This window comes from Anabrus simplex, chromosome 9 (assembly GCF_040414725.1).
Source record: "Anabrus simplex isolate iqAnaSimp1 chromosome 9, ASM4041472v1, whole genome shotgun sequence".
NCBI classification, from domain to species: Eukaryota; Metazoa; Arthropoda; class Insecta; order Orthoptera; family Tettigoniidae; genus Anabrus; species Anabrus simplex.
The window spans coordinates 113891361-113909372 of record NC_090273.1 but is presented as its reverse complement, the minus strand read 5'-3'; the positions used below and the strand labels follow the sequence as shown (position 1 = coordinate 113909372).

At 43.1% G+C, this 18012-nt stretch overlaps 1 protein-coding gene and 1 long non-coding RNA gene across 2 annotated transcripts in view; one reads left to right on the top strand and one right to left on the bottom strand.

The window, feature by feature from the left end:
* Positions 1-18012, bottom strand: part of fusl (fuseless) — a 526426-nt gene that overhangs the window by 466912 nt on the left and 41502 nt on the right. The window lies entirely within an intron of this gene.
* On the top strand, positions 15602-16331 carry LOC137502207 (uncharacterized). The gene is made up of 2 exons (XR_011018720.1): positions 15602-15839; positions 15957-16331. It is a non-coding gene; the product is annotated as an uncharacterized lncRNA (long non-coding RNA).

Genomic DNA, 18012 nt, shown 5'->3' with positions numbered 1-18012 from the left:
GCAGATTCCCTGGCCTTCTGCTGTGTGAATCACCACAGCGAGTTTTGGTTAGCAGATCCCCTGGCCTTCTGCAGTATGAGTCACAACGGGGAGTGTTGTTGATAGAACCCCTGGGCTACTGTTGTATGAGTCACAACGGGAAGTTTTGGTGAGCAGATCCCCTGGCCTACTGCTGTATGAGTCACAACGGGGACTTTTGTTCAGCAGATGGTGGTGGTGATTATTGTTTTAAGAGGAAGTACAACGAGGCAACCATCCTCTACATAACACTAATCAGAAGGAAATATGGAAGGGATCCGACACTTCGAAAAATGAAGATATCGGCCAAAGAAAGACAAGGGGCACGAAGGGCGTGAAAATGAAAGACTCCCTAGCCCTCGCAAACCTAATAGCGTCGAGGTCGGAAAAGAACAAGAGTTGACCAAGAGAGGTCGGATAGGATAGATGAAAGTGAGGAGCCTGGCACAAGTAAGTGGAAGCAATGCCAGGACTCAGCTGAGGGCCCCGTGGTCGCCAACCGACGCTCCATACTTAAGAGCCCTAGGGCCCCTTTTAGTCGCCTCTTACGACAGGCAGGGGATACCGCGGGTGTTATTCTACCGCCCCCACCCACAGGGGGATTTTGTTCAGCAGATCTCATGGCCTACTGCTGTATGAGTGACAACGGGGACTTTTGTTCAGCAGATCTCCTGGCCTACTGCTGTGTGAATAACTACCGCAGTTTAGTTTAGCAGATAACCTGGCCTAGTGCTGTATGAGTCACAACGGGGAGTTTTGTTGAGCAGATCCCCTTGCGTACTGCTATTTGAATCACCACGGAGAGTTTTGTTGAGCAGATCCCCTTGCCTACTGCTATTTGAATCACCACGGGGAGTTTTGTTTAGCAGATCCCCTAGCCTACTGCTGTATGAGACGCAACGGGGAGTTTTGTTTAGCAGATCCCCTGGCCTACTGCTCTATGAGTCACAACGGGGAGTTTTGTTTAGCAGATCCCCTGGCCTACTGCTCTATGAGTCACAACGGGGAGTTTTGTTTAGCAGATCCCCTGGCCTACTGCTCTATGAGTCACAACGGGGAGTTTTGTTTAGCAGATCCCCTGGCCTACTGCTCTGTGAGTCACAACGGGGAGTTTTGTTTAGCAGATCCCCTGGCCTACTGCTCTATGAGTCACAACGGGGAGTTTTGTTTTGCAGATCCCCTGGCCTACTGCTGTATGAGTCACAACGGGGAGTTTTGTTTAGCAGATCCCCTGGCCTACTGCTCTATGAGTCACAACGGGGAGTTTTGTTTAGCAGATCCCCTGGCCTACTGCTCTATGAGTCACAACGGGGAGTTTTGTTTAGCAGATCCCCTGGCCTACTGCTCTATGAGTCACAACGGGGAGTTTTGTTTAGCAGATCCCCTGGCCTACTGCTCTATGAGTCACAACGGGGAGTTTTGTTTAGCAGATCCCCTGGCCTACTGCTCTGTGAGTCACAACGGGGAGTTTTGTTTAGCAGATCCCCTGGCCTACTGCTCTATGAGTCACAACGGGGAGTTTTGTTTTGCAGATCCCCTGGCCTACTGCTGTATGAGTCACAACGGGGAGTTTTGTTTAGCAGATCCCCTGGCCTACTGCTCTATGAGTCACAACGGGGAGTTTTGTTTAGCAGATCCCCTGGCCTACTGCTCTATGAGTCACAACGGGGAGTTTTGTTTAGCAGATCCCCTGGCCTACTGCTCAATGAGTCAGAACGGGGAGTTTTGTTTAGCAGATCCCCTGGCCTACTGCTCTATGAGTCACAACGGGGAGTTTTGTTTAGCAGAGCCCCTGGCCTACTGCTGTATGAGTCACTACGGGGAGGTTTGTCCAGGATATCCGTTGGCCTGCCGCTGTATCAAATACGATGGGGAATTTAGTTGAGCGTATTCCCTAGCCTGCTGCTGTATCAATCAGGACAGAACGTATTGTTTAGCGGATACTCAAATCGAAGTGATTTCTCAAGTATGTGTGTGATGTTTGCTTACACTGACGCTAAACATTTACTTTTGCGACAGACTATGGTTGATATGTGGCCAGGAGTACAACTGACTGCATACACTATCAAAATTTTCAATGGTGCATTGGCTGCTACTCTGAATTCCGTCCCCATATCTTATTTTATTTAGATGCTATTGTCTTTTCGTCACGTCTTCCTCTTGAGCTGTAACATATTCAAATAAACGGTGCCGCTATTTCTAGCGATATTCCTGACATTGTTTCACACTGCATTTGTGTGTAGTACTGCCGTGATATCATGCGCTTCTACCACATTGTGAATACAGGGACTTCATCTCCAGTACAAGCAGAGTACATAAGATACGTTTTCGCGAGTATAGAAGTTGTATTTGAAGATGTACAGCAACAGCACAATAATACCGATTGTGGATTCTTTGCAATAGCTTTCGCTGTATCACTTGCTCATGACAGGAATCCGTGTGATGAACGATACAATTGTTTAAAGTTCGCTGACGATCTCGGGCACATATTGAACACTCAGAACAAATCCCGCTTCCCTGTGCTTTCAGAGAATGTTGCTCCTGCCCGTCAATGTTTAAAGAAGGCGATCCATACAACCAATAACGATGAGAACCATTTGTATAAAAAGGCAGTGTAGCTGCCCAAAATCCAGAAAAAGAGGTCGACCAAAGGTGTTACTCTCAACTTCTCAAGAAGAGCATGGAGAAGCCGTCAGGCGTTATAGTCGGAGAAACCCTGAAGTTCATAGGGAGGCTGTCCGCCTATATTCCCAAGCGCATCCTGAACTCCATAGAGATGCAGACAGACGTTTGAACAAAGTCATCCTGAGCAGAAGCATTCCCGTCATCTTCCTGCTAATTTAAGAAAACATGGTTTGATCGCCGTCTACAGTGGTGAACAGTTAAATTCAATTTCACCTTACCGTCTGAAAACAAGTTCAATTTACGGCCTGATTGTTTCAAATGCTCAAGTTGCCAGGCTCCACTCTTTGAAGGAGAGAGAGGCAGGAAGAAGTGGTGTTGTGGACAAGGTGCCTGTAATATTTTAGACATTCCTCCTATCGATCTCGAAATATACTAACACCAGGATTTCAGACCTCGACCACGTATGTATAACGGAGCATTTGCCTTCAGTGCTCTCGTTATTCCAGGTGGATGTCAACACCCTTAACATGGAATAAGTTTTATAAAAATATTAGGCAAGCTATACAATTGTGTGTACGACTTTTCATATAGTGACCCTTACAATAATCCGTCCTGCTTTTACATTGACGACGGAGAAGCTAGAAATAACTGGGCTGAACAACAAAACCTTAACCCTGTAGTAGTGAACATATTCTTAGATTTCTTGCGCACGAACAATCCTTACATTCGTCTCTTCAAACAGCTCCATGACGAACCATCCGAAAACGCTCATTTAGTATTTGAAAATACTACAAGGTGCATCCACGGACCAAATCTTGGAGATTGTCCATTGGGATATGAGGTTGCCGCTGTTCTAAGCACTGACAAGGAGAGCTATTACCCTAGGAAAATTGCTATTTGGAAGGTCGGTGACGGAAAGCCTCACACAGTAGATATTTTCCATCCTCTGTAGGAGCCTTTTCTATATCCGCTGCTCTATCCACATGGTACGCCCGGCTGGCACATTGGACGGCTTGACAATAAGGGCAAAAAACTTTCCCAACTGAATTACGTAAGATGTTTACTTTTATCTGAATCACGGTTTCGTCAATTTGACAGACTTTCCGAGACGTGGTTAACTGATATGTATGCACGCATTGAAGAGGAACGATTGCGTTACTTAAATTTTTCACAAATTAAAGGTAGTAACAACTCCTTAAGAACAGGTTTCTTTGACGAAGTGCAGTCCGTTGTTTCTGATGTTAGGGGTATTAACACAGTTACCCATACGGAGCGTGCTCAGACTGAACGATCAGTCCCTACACATGAGCAACGCCAGGTCACCAACGATATCCGCAATGATGAGACTGTTCAAGGCGAGGAAGGCGTTGTTCCTGGAAGGGTATATTTGCCAAGTACCTTCACTGGAGGAGAAAGGTACATGAAAGTTAAATACCTCAACGCAATGGCCTTGGTGAACCGACTGGGCGTTCCGAATTATTTTTTAACCATAACAAACAACGCACATTGGACTGAAATATCGTTGTCCAAGAGAGCTGGATCCAAAAATCAACCTGATGTGTGCGCTAGGGTGTTCCATTGTAAACTATTGGAACTTCTTCGTGATCTTCGTTCAGGCGTTTGTTTGGTGAACCGGTATACATAATTTATACCATTGAATTTCAAAAGCGAGGTCTGTGTCATGCACTCATTTGTTTTCGTATGGAAGAACAAAAAATCATGCCAGTTCAAGCTGCTGACATCGACAAGTTCATTAGAGCAGATATTCCAGATATAGAGAAAGCTGAAGGTAAACTTCGGGAACTGGTCATCGTTAACATAATCCACGGCCCATGTGGCCCCCATCATTGTACTAATCTTCCCTGTTGGGACGGAACTCTTCATAAGTGCACAAAGTTCTTCCCCAAACCTTCATCAGAGACCACATACATTGACAGCAATGGATTTGTTAACTACAAACGCAATGCTGGCAATAAGGCACAAATTACATATCGCGGAAGTCTTGTTGACATTGACGATACCTTGGTTGTCCCTTATAACGCAGCATTATTGCTGAAATACGAATGACACATTAATTTGGAGCTGGCTTCTCAAACAAGAGTAGTAAAATACCTTTTTTAATATATCACCCATGGTAGTCCTTTAGGTAATGTCGCCGTTGTCAGTGATTCAGATTCCGTTAATGAAGTGGAAGAGTACGTAACCAAACGGTACATTGGTTCCAGCGATACAGTATGGCGTATTCTTGAGTTTAATCTCACGGAGAGTGAACCTTCAGTTACATGTCTTCCTGTACACTTAGAGGGAAAACACTCAGTTTGCTTCCGACCTTGGGAAGAAGAGCAAGCATTACGTAACAGCTCATCTCTTTGATTATTTACTTTACCAGACCTCAGCTTCCCGAACTTGAAATGCTGACATACACCCAATTCTATGAAATTTATATTCTTTACTCATGACGCCCCACCTGATTGAACGTTCCTGTACTTGAACATCCTGATGGCCGACATTTCATTACAAAGCGGCAGAGAGGTAAATGTGTAGCTCGAATGTTCTGGGTGGCTCCTCAGCGAGGAGATCAATTTTACCTTCCAAAGCTCTTGAATGATTTCCCCTGTCGTGGCTATCAAGATTTGATATCACGGGGTGGTAATCACTGCACTTCTCTTCAGCAAGCTGCTCGTAACCTCGGCCTTGTCAACGATGAACAGGAGTACAGACTTACGCTTGAAGAGGCATCGCAATTCATGCTTGGTAAAGCTCTACGATCATTTTTAATTCTATGTAATATTGGGGCACCGGCAGTCTTGTTGTGGGAAGACTTTAAGAATAAGCTCGCAGAAGACTTCCTTCATGTTACACCTGGTGACCCAGAGAAGGCTTTCAGATTAACACTTCTTGAAATCGATCGTTTCCTTCGACGTCACGGTTCAAATCTCTATGAACAAGGACTGACAGTTGTTGAAGACAGAACTACTGAGCTTGGCAGGGAAAGGTTTCAATACAGTGCAGGCTTATTCCAACGGATTTTGGACGAATGGCTACGAACGCTTTCAGATAAAGAATCATACCTTCGTGGTTATATCGAAAACCTTTCAATATCTACCAATTTTACTGGCTCAAAATTGCTGTGTCCCGATGGTCCTGGTGGTTACGGGAAAACATTGATTTGGAAAGTAGCCATAGCACTTTTCCGCTCGCAAGCGAAACCGTTTTCTATGTAGCAAGTTCTGTAATAGCTGCCGTCAATTTTGACGGTAGAACTACTGCACATAGCATGTTTCGTTTCTCCCTTGATGTGGGTGATGGTTCCGGATATTGGTATGTCACTAATGGATCCCAAAGTGCTGACCTTATTCGATAGGCAGGTTTAATCATTTTTCACGAAGTGTGTTTTCAAAAGGATTCGTCTTGGAATACTGGACAGATCTCTCAGAGACCTAATGGGAGACGACAGTGCTTTTTAGTAAAAGGTCATAATATTTTGTATAGATTTTCGACAATGTGTTCCTGTTTTAACAGAAGCGAAATCATATCCTGGTGTAGCAAACGGCTCACCCAAATCCTCTAGACTCTGTGGAGAAATGAAAAAAATCCAAGTAACTAATCAAAGAATTCAAGGGGAAGAATGTTACTCATAATTGATTCTTACAGTTGGGAACAACGAAGTAGTGCATGTCACCTTTAGTAAGGGAAGACAACAACAAACGTTAATACCTTTACATGGAGTTCCGTTCACTAATTATTTGAAAGAACTGTTAGACAAAATATACACACAAGGCATCTTTTCCAATCCAGACAATGTTTCAAAACGTGCCGTTCTATGTACAATCAATGCCAAAGTATATGAGAAAAACTCTTCCCTTCTTCAATCTTTGGAAGGTGATTTTTCCATTTGTACAGCATCGATTGGGTAGAAGATCAAGTTACAGATTGTGCATATAACCATGTAGATCAAGATTTGCTCGATACATCTCAGTGCAAGAAGTACGTCATCACGATTTGGCTCTAGAAGTAGGTGTAGTTTGTATAAGGCCTATAGAAAGGAATTTAATTTTTTCTGATCTCCTTGTGAATGGTATAAAAGGTATTGTTTTATCAATCCCACCGAGACTCACAGTGGTTCGTAGACGAGGGTTAGATGAACGTCTTGGTATACCAAGCATGTTATCAAGTTCTCCTTACATCGCACCATTCATACGTGCAGGAGACAATTTCCCCTTCAAGTCTCTTATTCCATGTCTATCCATAAAAGCCAGGGACAAATTATTGAGTTTGCTGGAGTGGATCTAAGCATTGATGTCTTTAGCGATGGCCAAGTGTATGTGGTTTTGATCGGGGTTCGATCTGTGGCTCGCATGAGAGTTCTTGTTCCTTCTGAATGTGTTTTGGATGATGTTGGCCACGTGAAGAACGTGGTCTGCAAACATTTGTTTTATTGGTGGTGGTGGTGATTATTGTTTTAAGAGGAAGTATAACTGGGCAACCATCCTCTTTATATGACTGATCAGAGAGAAAACAGGAAGGGATCCGACACTTCGAAAAATGAAGGTATCGGCCAAAGGAATACAAGGGCCACGAAGGGCATGAAAATGAAAGACTCCCTAGGCCTCCATACGTAATACCGTCGGGGTCTGAAAAGAACAAGAGTTGACCAAGAGAGGTCGGATAGGATAGATGAAAGTGAGGAGCCTGGCACAAGTGGAACCAATGCCAGGACTCAGCTGAGAGCCCCGTGGTCGCCAACCCACGCTCCAAAGTTCAGAGCCCCTGGGGCAACATTTGTTTTAGTATGCATAACGAAAGCTTTGAGATTTTAGTTTTTGGCTGATTCTCTGGCTTACTGCATTATCAATCACGACGGGGATTTGAGTTGAGCAGATCCCCTGCCCTACTGCTGCATCAATCACAACGATGGGTTCTGTTGAGCTGATGCTCTAGCTTACTGGTGTTTCGATCACGACGGGCAGTCTAGGTCAGGAGATCCCTTAGCTTAGTTGTATATCAATCACGACGGGGAGTTTTGCTGTGCAGATGCCCTTGCCTAGTGCGCTACCATTGACGACGAGTAGTTTTGTTTTGGTGTGGTGGTGATTATTGTTTAAGAGGAAGTACAAATAGGCAACCATCCCGTATGTAAAACTGATGAGAGACAAAAATTGGAAAGGACCCGACGCTTCGAAAATTAGGGTATCGTTTAAAGAACGGCAAGGGGCCACGAGGAGCGTTGAAATGAAAGCATCCGTAGCCCTCAAGTGCTCTAGTACCGTCGGGCTCGAAAGAACAAGAGTTGACCAACGAACGTCGGATAGGATGGATGAAAGTGACTGGCGTGAAATTAGTAAGTGTTGTGGTGGTGATAATTATTGCTTAAAGAGGAAGTACAACTGGGCAACGCACGCTCGTAACTTAAGGATGGTGGTGGTGATTATTGTTTTAAAAGGAAGTACAACTGGGCAACCATTCTCTATATAACACTAATCAGAGAGAAAAATGGAAGGGACACGACACTTCGAAAAATTAAGATATCGGCCAAAGGAAGACAAGGGAAACGAAAGGGCGTGAAAATGAAGGACTCCCTAGCCCTCGCAAACCTAATAGCGTCGGGTTCGGAAAAGAACAAGAGTTGACCAAAAGAGGTCAGATAGGATAGATGAAAATGAGGAGCCTGGCACAAGTAAGTGGAAGCAATGCCAGGAATCAGTTAAGGGGCCCGTGGTCGCCATCCCACGCTCCAAAGTTCAGAGCCCCTGGGGCCACTATGAGTGAGAACGTGGAGTTTTCTGTAGCAGATCCCCTGGCCTACTGCTGTATCAATGACCATGCGTTTTCCTTGAGCAGACGCATTGGAGTAGTGCTGTATGAATGGCGCCGTGGAAGTTATGTTAGCAGAAATTCTAGCATACTGTTTTATCAATGGCGATGTCGTTATTTCTTGATGTGATATCCTAGTCTTGTTTTGTATCAATGACAAATGCATGCGTCTCGTTTGCTACTTGCAGCTTCTCTTGATTGGAATTTTTTTTTTTTTTTTTTTTTTTTGTAGAACTGTCTGCGTAGTGCCATTTTTATTTCTGAGAGTGGTGGTGGTGGTGGTGGTGATTATTGTTTTAAGAGGAAGTACAACTGGGCAACCATCCTCTATATAACACTAATCAGAGAGAAAAAATGGAAGGGGTCCGACACTTCGAGAAATGAAGATATCGGCCAAAGGAAGACAAGGGCCACGAAGGGCATGAAAATGAAAAACTCCCTAGGCGTCCATACGTAATACCGTCGGGGTCTGAAAAGAACAAGAGTTGACCAACGGAGGTCGGATAGGATAGATGAAAGTGAGGAGCCTGGCACAAGTAAGTGGAAGCAATGCCAGGATTCAGCTGAGGGCTCCGTGGTCGCCAACCCACGCTCCAAAGTTCAGAGCCCCTGGGGCCCCTTTTAGTCGCCTCTTACGACAGACAGGGGATACTGTGGGTGGTATTCTACCGCCCCCACCACAGGGGGATGAGAGTGGTGGTTATGATTATTGTTCTAGGAGGAAGTAGAGTTGAGCAACTATTTTCCAAAAACACTGAACAGACAGAAAATGGCAGGAATCCGACACTTCGAAAAATGAAGGTATCGGGCAAAGAAACAAGAGCCACGAAGGGCGTGATAATGAAAGACTCTACTCCTCTAATGCTCTAATACCGTCGGGATCGAAAAAAAAAACAAGACCTGAGCAAGGGAGGTGGTGGTGGTGGTGATTATTGTTTTAAGAGCTAGTACAACTGGGCAACCATCCTCTATATAACACTAATCAGAGGGGAAAATGGAAAGGATGCGACACTTCGAAAAATGAAGATATCGGCCAAAGTAAGACAAGGGCCACGAAGGCCGTGAAAATGAAAGACTCCCTAGTCCTCACAAACCTAATAACGTCGGAGTCGGAAAAGAACAAGAGTTGACCAAGAGAGGTCGGATAGGACAGATGAAAGTGGGGAGCCCGTCACAAGTAAGTGGAAGCAATGCCAGGACTCAGCTGAGGGCTCCGTGGTCGCCAACCCACGCTACAAAGTTCAGAGCCTCTGAGGCCCCTTTTAGTCGCCTTTTATGACAGGCAGGGGATACCGTGGGTGTTATTCTACCGCCCCCAGCCACAGGGGGATGAGCAAGGGAGGTCGAATAGGATAGGTGAACGTGAGAACTCTAGTGCAAGTAACTGGAAACAAAGCCAGGACTCAGCTAAGGGTCCCGTAGTCTCAAGCCCACGCTCCTTTTTTCAGAGCCCATGGGACTTTCTTTCTGAGATAGTCAACGTTTAATTAGTTATTTTGGGTGAAGGCTGGCGAGATTTTACCCTAAGACAGTAATATTAAAGCTTTGGTTATGCATACTAAAGTAAATGTTCGTAAACCACGTTCTTGACAAAAGCCACGCCATCCAAAACACGATCAGAAGGAACAAGTACTCTGATGTGGGACGGAGATCGAACCCGGCTCAGAGCCACATACAGTTGGCCATGACTAAAGACATCAGTGCGGAGGTCGACTCCAACAAACTCAATAGTTTGTCCCTGGCTTTTATGGATAGACATGGCATAACAGACTTGAAGGGGAAATTGTCTCCTGCACATATGGATGGTGCGATGTAAGGAGAACTTGAACATTATTCTTGGTATACCCAGACGTTCATCTAACCCTGGTCTACGAACCACTATAAGTCTAGGTGAGATTGATAAAACAATAACTTTTGTACCATTCACAAGGTGATCAGAAAAATTTAAATTCCTAGTTATAATACAAACTGCTCCGACTTTTAGAGCCAAATCGTGATTAGGGACTCCCTTGCACTGAGCTTGATGAAGCACATCTTGATCCACAAGGTTATGTGCAGAATCCTTAACTTGATCTTCTAGCCAATCAGAGCTGTACAAATGAAAAAGGTCGCCTTCCAAAGATTGCAGAATGGCAGAGTTTATTTCATGTACATTGGCGTTGATTGTGCATAGAACGGCACGTTTGGAAGCATTGTCTGGGTTGGAAAGTATATCATGTGGGTATACTTCCTCTAACAGTTCTTTCAAAGAATCTGTGAACGGAACTCCATGTAAAGGTATTAATGTTTGTTGTTCTCTCCCCTTACCAATGATGACATGCTCTACTTCGTTGTTGCCAACTGTAAGAAGGAATTTTGAGTAACGTTCTTCCCCTTTAATTCTTTGAGGTATCGTTAGTTGGAATTTTTTCATTTCTCCCCAGAGTCTTGAAGATTTGAGCGAGACGTTTGTTACATCAGAAGGTGATTTCGCGTCTGATACAACAGGAGCACATTGTCGAAAATCTCCAGAAAAAATTATGACCTTACCACCAAAAGCACTGTCGTTCCTCATTAGGTCTCTCAGAGATCTGTCGAGTATTTCAAGAAGGAACCTGTTTGCCATGGACACTTCATCAAAAATGATTAAGGCTGCCTCTCGAATAAGGTCAGCTCTTTGGGATCCATTAGTGAGAGACCAATATCCAGAACCATCACCCACATCAAGGGGGAGACGAAACATGCTGTGTGCAGTAGTTCCGCCGTCAAAGTTGAGGGCAGCTATTCCAGAACTTGCTACACATAAGACGACTTTGCCCTGTGAGCGGAAAAGAGCTATCACTACTTTCAAAATCAATGTTTTCCCATAACCACCAGGGCCATCGAGATACAGCATTTTCGAGCCAGTCAAATTGGCGGATGTTGAAAGTGTTTCGATATAGCCGAGAAAGTGTGTTTGTTCCTCTGAAAGCTTTGGCAGCCATTCTTCTAAGAAGCATTTGAGAGAGCCTACATTGTATTGGAACCTTTCCCTGCCAAGCTCAGTAGTTGTGTCTTCTACAACTGGCAGTCCTTGTTCATAAAGATTTGAGCCGTGGCGTCGAAGTAAACGATCGATTTCGAGAAGTGCCAATTTGAAAGCCTTGTCTGGATCATCAGATGTAACATGAAGGAAGTCTTCTGCCAGCTTATTCTTAAAGTCTTCCCACAACAAGACTGCCGGTGCCCCAATATTACACAGAAGAACAAAAAATGATCGTAAAGATCTACCAAGCATGAACTGGGATGCCTCTGCAAGCGTAAGTATGTACTCCTGTTCATCGTTGACAAGGCCGAGGTTACGAGCTGCTTGCTGAAGAGAAGTGCAGTGAACACCGCCCCGTGTAATCAAATCTTGATAGCCACGACAGGGGAAAGAATTCAAGAGCATTCTAAGGTAAAATTGCTCCCCTCGCTGAGGAGCCACCCAAAACATTCGAGCTACGGATTTACCTCTCTGGCGCTTTGTAATGAAGTGTCGGCCATCAGGATGTTCAATGACAGGAACTTTTAATGATTTGGGGCGAGTTGCGTGGAGAATATAATTTTCGTAAAATTGTATATATGTCAAATTTTCAAGTTCTTGAATCTGAGGTCTAGAAAAGTAAACAATCAAAAGAGATGAACTGCGATGTATTGCTTGCTCTTCTTCACCAGGTCGAAAGTAAACAGAGTGCTTTCCCTCTAAGTGTACAGGAAGACATGTAACCGAGGGTTCGCTCTCCGTGAGATTAAACTCAAGAACACGCCATACTGCATCGCTTGAACCAATATATCGTTTGGATACATACTCTTCCACTTCGTTAACCAAATCTGAATCACTGACAATGGCCACATTGGCTAAAGGACTACCCTTGGTGATGTACTTAAAAAGGTATTTTACCACCGCTCTTTGTGAAGCAAGCTCCAAATTAATATGGCACTCGTATTTGAGCAATAATGCTGCGTTATAAGGGACTACCCAAGTATCGTCAATTTCAACAGGTCTGCCACGATATGCAATATGTGCCTTGTTGTTAGCATTCCGTTTGTAGTTAACAAATCCATTGTTGTCAACGTACGTCGTCTCTGAGGAAGGTTTGGGGAAGAACTTTGTACACTTATGAAGTGTTTCGTCCCAACAGGGAAGATTAGTGCGATGATGGGGTCCACATGGTCCGTGGATCATGTTAGCGATGACGAGTTCACGTAGTTTACCTCCAGCTTCCTCTATATCTGGGATATCTGCTCTGATGAACTTGTCAATGTCAGCAGCTTGTACAGGAATGAGTTCTTGTTTCTCTATTCGAAAACAAACGTGCGCGTGTGGCAAACCTCGCTTTTGAAATTCAATTACATAAATTATATATGCCGGTTCACCGAAGAAAGACCCTGAACGAAGGTCACGAAGAAGTTCCAGTAGTTTACAATGAAACACCCTAGCACATACATCAGGTTGATTTTTGGATCCAGGTGTCTTGGACATTCTTATTTCAGTCCATTGTGCATTGGTCGTAATGGTTAAAAAGTAAGTGGGGCCACCCAACCGGTTTACCAAGGCGATTGCGTTGAGGTACTTAACTTTCATGTACCTTTCTCCGCCAGTAAAGGTGCTTGGCAAATAAATCCTTCCAGGAACAACGCCGCCCTCGCCTTGAACAGTCTCATCATTGTGAATATCATTGGTGACCTGGCGTTGCTCATGGCTAGGGACTGCTCGTTCAGCTTGAACACGCTCTGTATGGTTAGTTTTCTTGACATACCTGACATCGGAAACAACAGACTGTACTTCCTCAAAGGGAGCTATTCTTAAGGAGCTGCTATTACCCTTACGTTGTGATAAATGTACATAACGCAATCGTTCTTCTTCAATGCGTGCATACATGTCAATTAACCACGTTTCGGAAAGTCTGTCGAATTGACGAAACCGTGAATCAGACAACAGTAAACATCTTACGTAATTCAACTGGGAAATTTTTTTACTGTTGTTGTCAAGGCGTCCAATGTGCCAGCCGGGCGTACCATGTGGATAGAGCAGGGGATATTGGAAAGTCTCGTACAGTGGATGGAAAATGTCTACTGTGTGAGGCTTTCCTTCACCGATCTTCCAAATAGCGATTTTTCTGGGGTAGTAGGTCTCCTTGTCAGTACTCAGAAGAGCAGCAACCTCATATCCCAACGGACGATCTCCAATATTTGGTCCATGAGTGCGCCTTGTAGTATTTTCAAATACTAAATGGGCATCTTCCGATGGCTCGTTGTACAGCTGTTTGAAGAGGTGAATGTAAGGGTTGTTGGCGAGCAAGAAATCTGAGAATGTCTTGACAACTGTAGAGTTAAGGTTTTGTTGTTCAGCCCACTTATTTCTAGCTTCTCCGTCGTCAATGTAAAATGAGAATGGATTATTGTAGGGTCCTCTATATGAAAGATCGTAGACACAATGATATAGCTTACCTAATATTTTGACGAAGCTTATTCCATTTCTAGGGTGTTGCCATCCACCTGGAATAACGAGGGCACTGAAGGCAAATGTTTCGTTGTAAATACGGGGCCGAGATCTGAAGTCGGGGTGTTGATATATTTCGAGATCAATAGGAGGGAGGTCTAAAATATTATAGGCACCTTCTCCACAACACCACTTTTTTCTGCCTCTCTCTTCTTCAAAGAGTGGGGCCCGGCAACTTGAGCATTTGAAACAATCAGGGCGTAAAAGCGAACTTGTTTTCAGACGGTAAGGTGAAATTAAATTTAACTGTTCACCACTGTAGACGGCGATCAAACCGTGTTTTCTTAAATTACCAGGAAGGTGACGGGAACGCTTGCTATCACGATGACACTGTTCGAAACGCCTGATGGAATCTCTATTGACTTCGGGATGTACTTGGGAATATCGCTGGGCCGCCTCCCTATGGACTTCAGGATGTACTTCCGTGTATCGCTGGACCGCCTCCCTATGGACTTCAGGATGTACTTGGGAATATCGCCGCACCGCCTCCCGATTGACTTCAGGATGTACTTGGGAATATCGCCGGACCGCCTCCCTATTGACTTCAGGATGTACTTGGGAATATCGCTGGACTGCCTCCCTATGGACTTCAGGATGTAATTTGGAATATCGTTGGACCGCCTCCCTATTGACTTCAGGATGTAATTGGGAATATCGCTGGACCGCCTCCCTATGGACTTCAGGTTTTTTCTGACTATAACGCCTAACGGCTTCTCGATGCTGCTCTTGAGTAGTAGAGAGTAACTTCTTTGGTCGACCCCTTTTTCTGGATTTTTTGCGGCCGCAGAGCTTTTTGTTAGGCACTTTGTTGTCATCATTGTCGGATGTAAGGATCACGTTAGTTGAATATTCATCATTTGAAAGAACAGGAAACGGGGATATTTGTCGAGTGTTCAATATGTGCAGCAGATGCTCAGGGAACTTTAAACAATTGTAGCGCTCATCACATGGATTCCTTTCGTGAGCAAGTGATACAGCAAAAGCGATTGAAAAGAAACCACAATCAGTATTATTAAACTGTTGTTGTACATCTTCAAATACAACTTCTATGCTCGGGAAAAGCTTTCTTAAATACTGAGCCTGTATCGGAGATAGAGTGCGCGTATTCAGACTGTCGTAGATGTGAATGATACTGCCATCATAGTAAGCACAAATGTAGTGTGAAACAATGTCAGGAATATCGCTAGAGATGTCGGCAGGGATTATTTGGATATGTCTCCGGTCAAGAGGAAGAGGTGACAAAGAATCAATTGCACCTAGAGTAAATAGGCTAAGGGGACGGAATTCAGAGTTAGCAGCCAATACATCATTGAAGAAGTTGATACTGTCTGCAGTCAGTTGTACTCCAGGACGAATATCAAGCAGAGTTTGTCGCAGAAGTAAACGTGTAGCTTCAGTGTATGAAAACCACTCACCCATAGTTGAGAAATATCTTGTAATATTAGTAAATAATTGAAATTTCAATTAAATTACCGGAAGAATAAACCAAGTAAGAATGCACACCGAGATACGACTAAAGAATCACAACAACAGGCTGTACTTCAGTCCCATGCCTCTTGGAAGCGCTGCAAGGGAGATAGTCGCTTCTTGATTGGCTGACTTGGCATCATGGCGTATGCTCATAATCACAGTAATCAAATGTTAAATAGTGAAGGAGTTGTATACGTTTTTATACTATATTCAATAATAATTATGAGAAGAAGTTGCGAGGAAGAAAGGGCCTGTTAAAGTTATGGACACGCTTAATGTCAAAGTTTTGTTATATGTTTGAGTTCTGTAGTTTCGTAATTTCATAGTAAGCAAGTGCTACGTGTACATAAGTCGGAACATAAACTTTGTGAGATGTTATTTTCTGCCAAAAATGCTGAGCACAGCGAAGGTAAGTTATGGAAATATACGTGTAAATAGTGCATTAATTTATATTTTTTCATTACTTCCATTTCATTTGTTGTCACTTGTGAAACGTTGTTTTCAAATATTATGATCTTTATTCCAGAGAGGTTAAAATGCTCCTGCAACTTTCTAGCATGTACAAGTGGCTATTATGTCTGTATGACTGGTAACCTCAACATCAAGAATAAGCATCTTTTTATGAATGTCCTAACGAAACCAGGAAGGATACTCTGCAGCAGTGGAAGCGAGTGTGTCTTGTGAGCGATGGTGTAAACTGTACCCTACCAGGTGTTATGTTAGGGAAAATAGTTTCCTCGAGAAGGTCTTCATTAACCACGCTAGACACCGATTGATTTATGATGTTCCCCAACATTTGGAACTTTTCCACTATAATCCCTGTAATTTAGTGATACCTGTGTCAAGTAATAAAATTGCAGAGAATATAAGTGTAAATTAAATTTCAACAACTTCACAAACATGATTCGTATTTCGTAATCCATATCTTTCAGTAATAAGTGATGTTGAGGAGATTGAAGTTAAAGAAAGCACACACTCTGCTATGGATGAAGGTGGGTATCAATTTTTGACATCAGTAAATTATTTAACAGTGCTCAGGCAATGGCAACAAAGTTCCCTCTGCTATGCAGTGGAATGTTGAAGGCAACGTTATGGCACTTTACATTTATAAACGTCGTCCAAATTTATTTCATTATCCGGGTATGCATGTCAGGCTTCTCAAGCCCTTGCTATCTTGAATCCTGGTAGGCCCTACCTTTTGTCTCTGGTATTTATCAATCCATACTTGAAGTACTTACAGTAGAGGTTTCTGAAATGTCTGAGAAAAAAACTCTGCCCTCCTATTTCAATGAAACGTCACCCCCCAAAGACGTTATATTATGAGGCTAATAAACAATGTATACTGTATGTCGGTGTGAGGTCACATGTTACAGCAAATCACGCATTCCTTGTCATGATAAGACGGATTCACATAACTTGTAAGCAAACAACAGCTTATTATTTTATCACAAATTCATTACGGTAAGTAGTGTAGCGTTAAAAGACCTGATTGTGTTTATTTTAACTGAATTACAGCATCTTGGGGTTGAAAGTTGTTTGCACAGTTACAGGTAGTGACCAAGGCTTGACACATCAGAAAGCATTGAGAAATCTTTGTCAAGGTAGTTTAGTTAGGCCTAGACCCAGTGCATTCCATTTTCTTGTAGGCTATACGGTAGTGAGCCAACTGCTGTCATATTTGATGTTCCCCATCTTCAGAAAAGTACCAGAAATGCTTTAAATGAAAATAAGATTCTGCTGCATCACATGGAGGTAAAATTGGAATACATTGACATGGTATGTATTTGCCCTTCAAGATGATGAGTACGTTAAACGGTGAGTGTGATGATTGTTTTCCCCTTACCAATTTATGTCAGTTCTTAGAGAGTGCTGATGCTGACAATCAAGCAGTAAGTGGAACTTGCTCTGTTGATTCCGAAGACATAAATTACTGTCTAAGTCAGACCATTGGATCTCACTTGAACTGTTGGAAGATAATAAAGCAGAGACATATGTAGCAGGATATATTTTTATAGTTTTATGTGTTAATAATGGGTAAGATATGTTCAACAGAAATCTGTATTACCCTAACTTGATTGAAATCCTTTTATTTACATCATCAAGTAACTTCCAGTATGCCAGCAAAGAACTAAAAGATTTTCTCCTTGATATTCATGATCAATTTTATATATTTGTGGTCAACTATGTTCATACAGCAACATTAGAAGATAGTTTTAAAGTTGTCTTCTCTGGGCCAGATTACTACTATTGCAGTAAGCATTGACTTGAAAATTTAATTTTGCAAGAGGCTATTCCGTTCTCATTTACAAGTGTGTAAAATATTAGGCCTAAACCAATTTGGTCAAGATAAATTATTCAGATGGGCATGAAAAGAAAGGTAAAATAAATTTAATTTCTTTTTAACCACACCTTTTTGATATAATTCATTTTCAGGTTAGTTGTATGCAGGCCTAGGAATTTGGAATGTTTCTTGTAAGTTATGGATTGTATGACTGCTTGTAGTTTTTGCTGATGCACGAACCACGGGCAGCAGTTAAGTGGCCTAGCAAGTGGTCTTGAGAGTAGGGATACCAATTGCTATG